Genomic DNA, 10,582 nt, shown 5'->3' with positions numbered 1-10,582 from the left:
GAAAGAAAGAAAAGAGAGAGAAAGAAAAAGAAAGAAAGGAATTTCTATTGACCCCACTCCAGGCTCTACTTCATTTCTGTGTTCCCTTTACAGAAAAACACCACAAAAGAGTGACAGATACTCTGTCTCCCTCCCTCCCTCCTATTCTCTTTTAAATCTGATTCATTTGAGCTTTTGTCCTCACTGCTACACCAGAACTGCCCTTGCAAATGTCAATGACCCCCCCTGTTTACTTGGACTATCAGAAGCGTTTGGCACAGTTTCTCACTCCCTCCTCCTAGAAACTATTCACTTGACTTTTGGATACCACATTCTGCTGGTTTCTCTTCAAACTCTCTGCTGGCTTCTTTTTTTCTCTTTTATCAGTGTTCTTAGCTAGACCCTTTTCATCTTGCTGACCTCTTGTGCAGCGTGCCCAGGGCTCCAACCCTTTGTGATCTTTTCCACTCTCAGGACTTTAAATGTTGTTAATAATAATCATGGTTTTTATTTTCTGCATGCTGCTGCTTTGACATCTAGGACCTTGCTGGCCCTGAAGGGTCTGCTCCTCTCATGGCTAGCCAAGTCCTAGAGATAGTAAACAATTCGCCTGCCCATGAGCTTGCCTTTTAATACAAACTAACCAATCCAGAGCCGCTATCCACCCACCCTAATCATCCCTGGGGCAGGTGCCCAGACCTACAGCTACAGCTCCCATGCTCGGAGCCTGCTGAAATAATTCCAACTAGCTGGTGCTATCTTACCCTGCTTACCCTGTCTTATCCACCCCTTTCCATGAAAATCACAATAAATGTTCTTTTTTTTTAATTTATTTTTTATTTAAAAAAATTTTTTTAGTGTGTATCTATTTTTGAGAGGGAGCAAGAGAGTGCAGAGAGAGAGAGGGAGACACAGAATCCGAAGCAGGCTCCTGGCTCCAAGCTGTCAGCACAGAGCCCTACACAGGGCTTCAACCCACATACCGTGAGATTGTGACCTGAGCTGAAGTTGGACATTTATCCGACTGAGCCACCCAGACGCCCCACAACAAAGGTTCTTGCCTGCAATTTCTCTCTCTGTCTCTGTCTCTCTCTCTGTCTCTCTGTGCCTCCATCTCAGCTTGGTTCTTCCCCATGGTGCTGTGCCTCCTGATTCTAGAGAGTTGTGAGTATAACAAATTTCTTCCTTCGTGATAGTCATTTCCACACCTGCATGTCTCACCATACCTGATTTAAACAAATCCTGGGTACCTTTAAAATAGTTATAGTCAAACGCGCGCGCACACACACACACACACACACACACACACACACATTCCAAATTTATGTTTCTACCCCAGACTTCCCCCATAAATGCCTGACTCATATGTCCATCCACCTTGTGAACATTGCCCCTAGATGTCAAATAGTACCTCACACTTAATAACATCCAGATGTTGATCTTCTATTCTCCCCAGTCCTGTTCTTCCCATGGTCTTCCCCATGTCAGTTAATAACTCAGTCCGCCTGTTGCTCAGGTCCACCCCGGTGGCATCATCATATATATATATATGTGTGTGTGTGTGTGTATAATTTATATTTAAATATAAATATATATTTAATATATTATATATTATAAAAATATATAAATAAAAATATTTTTATGGTATGATGAATTGATAAATTAATGTACGTTCTACATTGTTACAAATGGGATAATATAATTCTTTGTTATTTATTTTTATTTTTTAGAGGGAGAAAGAGCACCCAAGTGGGGGTGGGGAGGGCAGAGAGAAAGAGAGAGAGAGAGAGAGAGAGAGAGAGAGAGAGAGAGAGAGAATCTCAAGCAGGCTCCACGCTTAGCAAGGAGTCCAATGCAGGGCTTGATCCCATGACCCTGGGATCGTGACCTGAGCCAAATTCAAGAGTCAGATGCTTAACTGACTGAACCACACAGATGCCCCAATATAGCACTTTATTTCAATTTTCTGAGACTTCAGGAAAGATTCAGTTTTATTGCCCCAATGCAAGCTAAGTCCCTGAGATTTAGAGGAGATTGCATCAAGTCAGATTCCATTCTCCGTAGAAGTTCAAACCCTTTCCAAAGGTTTCCATGAATTCTCAAGGATCTTGATTCTCATGATCACCCCTGGCTCCAGCTTCCATGGAAATGGGCAAGTCTATGGGCAGCCCCATTGACTCTTTCTACAACATAGAAGTTGACACTGGACTCATTTTTCACCCTCACAAGCCATTTTGAGTAGAGCACAACTTGCTGAATGGCTGTGTTTCATAGAGGAGGGAGTTACATTTCAGAAACATGAACGTTTTCAAATGCAATGCCAAAGTCATTGTTCGCTCAACACTGGGGATTTTTTTTTTTAATTTTTTTTTCAACGTTTTTATTTATTTTTGGGACAGAGAGAGACAGAGCATGAACGGGGGAGGGGCAGAGAGAGAGGGAGACACAGAATCAGAAACAGGCTCCAGGCTCTGAGCCATCAGCCCAGAGCCTGATGCGGGGCTCGAACTCACGGACCGCGAGATCGTGACCTGGCTGAAGTCGGACGCTTAACCGACTGCGCCACCCAGGCGCCCCAACACTGGGGATTTTTTAGTGGCCGCTTCACTTCATGCGTACTTAGCCTGCAACTTTTCTCTCCCAGCCTCCCCCAGCCCTTTGCTACTAGATTGCTACTCCACCACCTTTACAATTCGTCTCATTCTTTTCAGGAGCAGAAAAAAATGGACCTTCCACGTCACACCATCTTCCACCCGTGGTAGCTGCGGGTCTGTTTGGTTGTTTTTATTATGAATTGCTTATATAAAAAACGTTCCAAACATCTAAAAATATAAAGACTAGGGCAATGAACATCCGTGTATCACACCATCCGGATCTAATAATTGTTGATATTTTGTCATACTTGCTTCATCTATATTTTTTGCAGAATCATTTTAAAGCAGTTTGCAGATATTATGGGATTTTGTACCGTTAGCACCATCTTCCAGAAAATGACATTCTCCTACATAACCACAATGCAATTTCCACATCTAACATATGAACAATATTCCTGAATATTATTTAATGCCTGATACATTTTCAAATATTTCCACTTGCCCCCAAACATTTGTGCTCTGAAATAGCTATTTTACTTACTTATTTATTTATTTATTTATTTATTTATTTGGTCAGTCAAACCCGTATTTGGTTTGTATTGCCTTCCATTGTAATGAAACATTTTAATATGGTTGCATGCTTTTCCTAACACTTTTCTTTGAACAAAGAGGGGACAAATACCAGTGGCCAAATGCTCTTTATTAAATTACCTGTTGGAGTAAACCTGTACCATTAAAGTCGGGTCTCTATTTTACACAGCTGTTTAATGGCGTAAGATGTATGAACTCATTTGTTAAATTGGGATCTGTGAACAAAAACAAATGGGAAGAAGAGCGACAGAGACAATGAGTAATGGAAACAGTTTCCAGACTGCAGAAGCCGGGGCTTCAGTAGAAAATATATACAGCCCCGAGGAAATGCTTTCTGGGGTCCCTGTGTCTGTTACCTAGCAACAAGCCCATTACATAGGGGCACACTGGAGTCCACTTAACAGGGCTCAGGGGGAGCACGTGGGTAAAAGGACCAAATTCCTTCTTTTATGCTATGTTAATAACTCGGGTCTCCCGCAGTCTCTGACAGGGGTGAGTGTCTGAAGAAATCATCCCTGTATGATGCTTTACCCACATTAAATCCCTAAAGGAAGAAAATGACTTTAGCTTAATTTACTGTGCACATGTCATTACTTATTTGGCCATATATCCATCTGATAAGAGTTAAATACACCATATGAAAAAGAAAATCATCCAAACTCAAATTAGTTTTGATTTATGGTAGAAGGCTCCAAGACCCATCCAAATTCACTCCTAATAGCAAATGAAGTCTGTGTCACAGATTTACTGCTACTATTATTATTTTTTGCTTTTAAAATTGCTTTTAAGTAAATTACTGCCATTTTCAGGTTTGCCCTCTTTCTTCTATTAGGGTGTTAATCTGAACCAACAGGATAGCTTCTCTATCATCTGTTTTTGCCTAAAATCGGTCAAGGAAAAAAAACATTTGTCTTGATAGTACAGTGTTTTAATAATAATGTAATGTAATTATGCTGATGATCGTTAATAACAATGCCATCTTTTAAAAAAATGTTCCAAATGCTTTTCTAATACTGCTTCTCACATGTTTTAGCTAAGGTATGCACTAAGCAAAGTCAGGATAGGCACTCAAATCTCCTGATACCCGGTCTAGCTTTCTATCCCTGTATTTTTCAGTTTTGTGTGTGTTTTAAAGTTTTTAAATAAAAAACACATAACATAAAGCTTATCACCTTAACCATTTTTAACTGAACAGCTCCATAGGGTTAAGTATATACATATCACTGTAAAAATAATCTCTAGAACTTTCTTCATCTTCCCAAACTTAAACTCTAGTCCCATTAAATAACAACTCCCAATTCCCCACTGCCTTTGGCCCCTGGCACCCGCCCTTCTACCTTCTGTCTCTGAATTTGACCTCTCTAGGTACCTCATATAAATGGAATCATAAGGTATTCATCTTTTTGTGACTGGCTTATTTCACTTAGTATAGTGTCCTCCAGACCCATCCATGTTGTAGCATGAGTTAGACTTTCCTTCCTTTTTAAAAAAAAAAAATTTTTTTTAACATTTATTTATTTTTGAGACAGAGAGAGACAGAGCACGAACGGGGGAGGGGTAGAGAGAGAGAGGGAGACACAGAATCCGAAGCAGACTCCAGGCTCTGAGCCATCAGCCCAGAGCCCGACGCGGGGCTCAAACTCACGGACCGCGAGATCGTGACCTGAGTTGAAGTCGGACGCTTAGCCGACTGAGCCATCCAGGCGCCCCCTTTCCTTCCTTTTTAAGGCTGAATAATAATCTGTTGTGCATGTAGACTACATTTTGTTTATCCATTCACCAATCAATGGATAGTTGGGTTACTTCTACCTTTTCAGTATTGTGAATAATGCTATGAACATAGTTGTACAGATAATCTCTTCAAGAATGTTTTCAATTACTTGGGGTATCTACTCAGAACTGGAATTTATGGATCATATGATAATTCTATGCTTAGTTTTTTTTGTTTTTTTTTGAGGATCTGCCATATTGTTTCCCATACCATTTTACATTCCCACCAGCAGCGCATAAGGGTTTCATTTTCTCTACATTCTCCCCAAACCTTGTTATTTTCTGTCTTTTTTAGTTTTTGATGGTAATCATCCTAATGGGTATGAGGTGGCATCTCATTGAGGTTTGGGTTTGCACTTGCTAATTACTAATAATGTCAAGCATCTTTTCATGTATTCATTGACCATCTGTGTATCTTTTTTGGAGAAATGTCTGTTCAAGTTATTTGCCCACTTTTAAATTAAGTTATTTGAGTTTTTGTTGTTGCTGTTTGTTGTAGGAGTTCTTTATATATTCTGTATGTTAGTCTCTTATCACATGTATGATTTGTAAATATTTCCTCCCTTTCCACAGGTTGCCTTTTCACTCTTGATTGCTACCTTTGAGGCATGAGATGTTCCTTTTTTTTTTTTTTTTTCAACGTTTATTTATTTTTGGGACAGGGAGAGACAGAGCATGAACAGGGGAGGGTCAGAGAGAGAGGGAGACACAGAATCGGAAACAGGCTCCAGGCTCTGAGCCATCAGCCCAGAGCCTGACGCGGGGCTCGAACTCACGGACCGCAAGATCGTGACCTGGCTGAAGTCGGACGCTCAACCGACTGCACCACCCAGGCGCCCCGAGGCATGAGATGTTCTTAACATGAGATGTTCTTAATTTAGATATAGTCCAATGTATTACATTTTACTTTTGTTGACTGTGCTTTTGGTGTCATATCCAAGAAATGACTGTGAAATTCAATATTTGAAGCTTTTCTCCTACATTTTCTTCTAAGAGTTTTATAACTTAACTCTCATGTTTAGGTCTTTTATCCATTTTGAGTTAATTTTTATATATGGCATAAGGTAAGGGACCAACTTTGTTCTTCTACATGTGGATATCTAGTTTTTCCAAAAGCATTTCTTGAAAAGACCATCCTTTCCCCCATTGAATGACACCTTCCTCAAAAATCATTTGACCATATATGAAAGGGTTTATTTCTGGGCTCTCCATTTTATTCCATTGGACTGTCTGTCTTTATGCCAGCACCACACAGTTTTGATTACTGTAAGCTTGTAATAAGTTTTAAAATCAGGAAATGTGAGGCCCCCAACTTTGTTCTTTTTCAAAATTGTCTTGGCTACTCAGGGTCCCTTAAAATTTGTATGACTTTTGGAATGGATTTTTCCTATTTCTGAAAAAAAGTCATTGGGATTTTGATAAGGGTTGCATTTTTCAAATGTTTTGAAGTTGCAGAAACTCATTTGCCTAGGGTTCTGCTCTGAAATCTCAAAGTTCTGCAGACGATAAAAGTAGGACTTAGAATTTATTAAGGCAATGGCCACATTGGTCATATTTTCATTTTTGGGAAAATAATTCTTGGTGTTCAGGAGACTCTGGTCTTCCATAATAACAGCCAACTTCTTATGAGGCTCACTATTCTCTAGACACTGTTCTAAATGCTTTAAATGCATTAAATAATTTAATCCTTACAACAGTCCTGTGGGATAGATACTACAGTTGACTTCATTTATAGAAGGGGAAAGTAAGGCGCTAAGAATTTAAATACTCTGCTCAAAATCATGGAGCTAGGAAGGGACAGAGGTGGGATTTGAACCCAGGCAACCTAACTCCCACATCTGCACTCTTGGCAACCAAACCATCCTGTGACTTCACATCGGTTGTTCATTCATTCATTCATTCATTTCATCCAACAAACCTGATTGCAAGACCCTAGAAAGTCAATGGTGAGCAAGGTCAACATTACCCCCACCCTCATAGGCTTGTCCTCATGACTGATGGACATAATAGCCCAATGCTAATGGTTGTTGCTATCCTATGTCACCCTGGTTATACCAAATTACCATAAATCTCCAGGTAAGTCACTGCCAAATTGTCAAGGACTAGGCTTTTCATTAGAGAGATATGAATCAGTACTCATTCATTGATTCACTTACCAATCATTTATTGGGTACACTTAACTATTCGCCAAATACCGGTTCAAAGTGTGCTGAGAAGAAAGGGATGCACAAGAATGAATGTACACGCAATTGGTAAGTGGCTCTTTTTCTGTAGGACCTATGGAATAATGCACAGGAACAGGAACACTTATACTCAAAGCCCCTCTCAGGTGAGGCTCTCCCCTCCATGGACCATTCAACCACTAAATCTTTTTTTTTTTAATTAATTAATTAATTTAATTATTATTTATTTATTGAGAGAGTGAGAGTGCAAGTAGGGGAGGGACAGAGAGAGAGGTGGACAGAGGAAGTGAAGCAGGCTCTGTGCTGGCAGCAGAGAGCCTGACTCGGGGCTTGAACTCACCAACCGTGAGATCATGACCTAAGTCAAAGTCGGAAGTTTCGCTGACTGAGCCACCGAGTCTCCCCAGCGACTAAATCTTCTAAATTCTGAGTATTCCCCATCTCCATAATTTGGGATCACCATTTACAATCATTGCCAACCAAAGAGCCACGTGACTCTAGATTTTATTTAATAAGTTGTTGTAACAAAGAAATTAGAAATTACGAGGGACCATCTCAGGCTGTGGCAGGGCTGCCAGTGAGTGCCCCGCCCACACCTACTGCCCTCAAAACTTGGGTGGGCGGGGCTTCCAGCTGCCTGCAGCTACACATCTTGTCCTAAAGGCATTCACTGACCTCCAGGGTGACCTTTGTTCATCCAGAATAGAAGCCAAAGTGTCATGGGATACATATGTCCTTGGAGCCCTTGTATCCTATTGGGTACATCCACAAGTGCATTTTCTTTCTTTCTTTTTTTTATTAAAAAAATTTTTTTTTAACGTTTATTTATTTTGGAGAGACAGAGGCAGAGCACAAGCAGGGGAGGGGCAGAGAGACAGAGGGAGACACAGACTCTGAAGCAGGCTCCAGGCTCTGCGCTATCAGCGCAGAGCCTGATGTGTGGCTCGAACCCATGAACTGTGAGATCATGACCTGAGCCGAAGCCAGAGCTCAACCGACTGAGCCACCTAGGCGCCCCTAGAAGTGCATTTTCTACCCTGGTTCCCGCATTTCCACAGCAAGGTGGAGTCCAAGGCACCCACTGTGGGAACTACGTTGCCCCCTGTTTGCTACCTTTCCTTTCTGTCCTGCTTCCTTGTCCTATAGGTGCTTCCTGGGTACCATCCCAGATAAGCTAATTGCACTTGAATCTTTGTCCCGGAGATTATTTGTGGCATGCCCAAACTAAGGGCACAGTCTGCGAATTCCTCTCCTAGAGGCTTGACAAGGTCCTGGAACTGTTTCCATCAGGCCCTTCTCATCTACATGTGCATCACAGACACTGCTATTCTGTGAAAGATCTTCGTGCAGAAGCATCATGTCCTATCTCGAGACCAAGAGTCTCAACCAAGTGTAGATATGCCTTTGGAAGCTTTCATTCTCAATCCCTCCCACCATCCTCAGCCTTCCTATTTACTTGTTAATTCATTTCATTCCAGACGCATCGTTTGGAGAGTCCAGTGTGTGGTGGTCGTGAAGGAGCCCAGCAGCTTTGTTGTCGTTGCCTCTGTTCTTCAGGTTATAACAGCTTGGGAGGCAAGGTCCACACAGTGTTATTGTTTTGCGATTTTATCACAGCTGAAATCTCCTTGAAGTGATGCTCCCTGATGTGGCAGCAGTCTGCAGATGCGTTTCTCCCTATATGTCTCTATATCTTCTAAGATGGAGAAAAATTCTGCTGGCTTTAGAGGGACATCATAACATCCCAGTATACATTGATATAGAGATATAGATATATAGATTGATATATCTATAACTATAGTATCTATATCAATATAGATATAGATCTATAGATATAGGTATTATAGTTATAGATATATCTATAGATAGATATAGACCTATAGATATATAGATCTATAGATCTCTATAGATATAGATCTATAGATATAGTTATAGATATAGATAACTATAGATATAGATCTATTGATATAGATATTATAGTTATAGATATATCAATCTATATATACTTATCTATATCACTATATATCTATAGATCTATAGATATCTATATCAATAGATATTATAGTTATAGATATATCAATCTATATATAGTTATAGATATATCAATCTATATATCTCTATCTCTATCTACATCTATATCTATTTTATTTAGCCAGAACATCATCAGTCCAGAGAAAAGCTGAGATATATACTATGTTAGTAAATCAAGAAGAAAGGCAAATATCTGAAGACAGGAATGACTGAAAGGTGGGAGGGGGAGGTAAAATTTACAGAGAGTAAGAGGGAAATCGACAAAGGGGGGGCAGGAAGGAGAGAGACAAACAGGGGATAGGATCCCCCCCACCCCAAACTGAAACATGTGTTTTTTTGCCTGCTTTGCTGCTCTGCATTTGACCTCTACGTTTGGAAAACAAAAGAGAAAGAGGGAAAAACACTGATGATCCAACAGCCTCCAGCACGGCAGTGGACAGCCGCCCAAGACTCCTTACAGGGCTTCTGAATCATTCTTACAGAACTTCAAATGTTTCTATAATTACTGCCCTAATAGCTTTGCTATGATTTCTGTTTCTCATCACTTTCCACACAAATTGACAGTGTCAAAATCAGAGTCTATTTTAGACTCTGGGTTTATTAAGTGGCTGCTTGAAGTTTCCTTAGGAAATGGGAGGTAGCCAAGACCAGCATTTGGGCTCTTACTATTGCATTATTTTACATATTTTGCTACCCCTTTCTTTCTTTTCTTTTTTCCCTCAGGACTGGAAAATGACAAAATGAGTTTTAACTCCCTACCTCTTTGAATACTATTTAACCAAAAAGTGAATTGCAGCAAAGCAAAATGCTTTCCTGTTTTCAAATTTGCAGGCCTCCTACCATCCAGGGAAGTCAATTTCATCAGCACGATGGGAAAACACCAAGTCCTTTTCAAATGGAATCATCCTCTCTGAAACCAAAGTTCCACAGAAGCAAATTACCAGCTGGCGCCGGTGCGGGATTCAAGATGAGGATCCTACTTTGTGTTTCGGCCACCCCCTCATCATTTCTAAGCCACCGACCCACAGAAGCCACCTGATCTGCTTCTCATCCGAGTCTCTTCGAGGGTGGGAGGGTAATGGCCAGGAACACAGAGAGCACACAGCCCCTGCACATCTGTAAAAGGAGCATCCAGCCTGGGCCTGGAATAAACTGTTCTTTGCGGAAATCACCCCGAGATATTAAATGTCCACAAAGAGCAGATGGCAGCCCTGACTCTCCGAGGTCTGGTTCCAAGGACCCCTTCAGCCCAGCAGAAGCAGGAGCCCTGGGGTGAGCCCCAGCCCCCTCCGAAGCAGGGAAGGGAGGAAAGGCTGAGTTGACTTTGCTCCTGTTCCAGTCTGAGGTTTGGGCTCCAACTCACTCAGAAGAGAGGGAAGCAGTCTGCGTCCGGGGAGGGGGAGGAGCTGTTCTATTCAGAGCTCTCCTGCTGGT

General features: G+C 41.2%; 1 long non-coding RNA gene across 1 annotated transcript; it reads left to right on the top strand.

Annotated features, from left to right (window-relative positions):
* Window positions 1–8,597: 8,597 nt before the first annotated feature.
* Window positions 8,598–10,316, top strand: LOC121032670 (uncharacterized). Its single transcript, XR_005791423.1, has 2 exons — window positions 8,598–8,697; window positions 9,872–10,316. It is a non-coding gene; the product is annotated as an uncharacterized LOC121032670 (long non-coding RNA).
* Window positions 10,317–10,582: the final 266 nt, after the last annotated feature.

The sequence above is a fragment of the Herpailurus yagouaroundi genome, unplaced genomic scaffold, assembly GCF_014898765.1.
Source record: "Herpailurus yagouaroundi ecotype Mexico unplaced genomic scaffold, PumYag 142, whole genome shotgun sequence".
NCBI classification, from domain to species: Eukaryota; Metazoa; Chordata; class Mammalia; order Carnivora; family Felidae; genus Herpailurus; species Herpailurus yagouaroundi.
The sequence above is the reverse complement of the archived record's forward strand: the minus strand, read 5'-3'. Positions and strand labels throughout refer to the sequence as shown.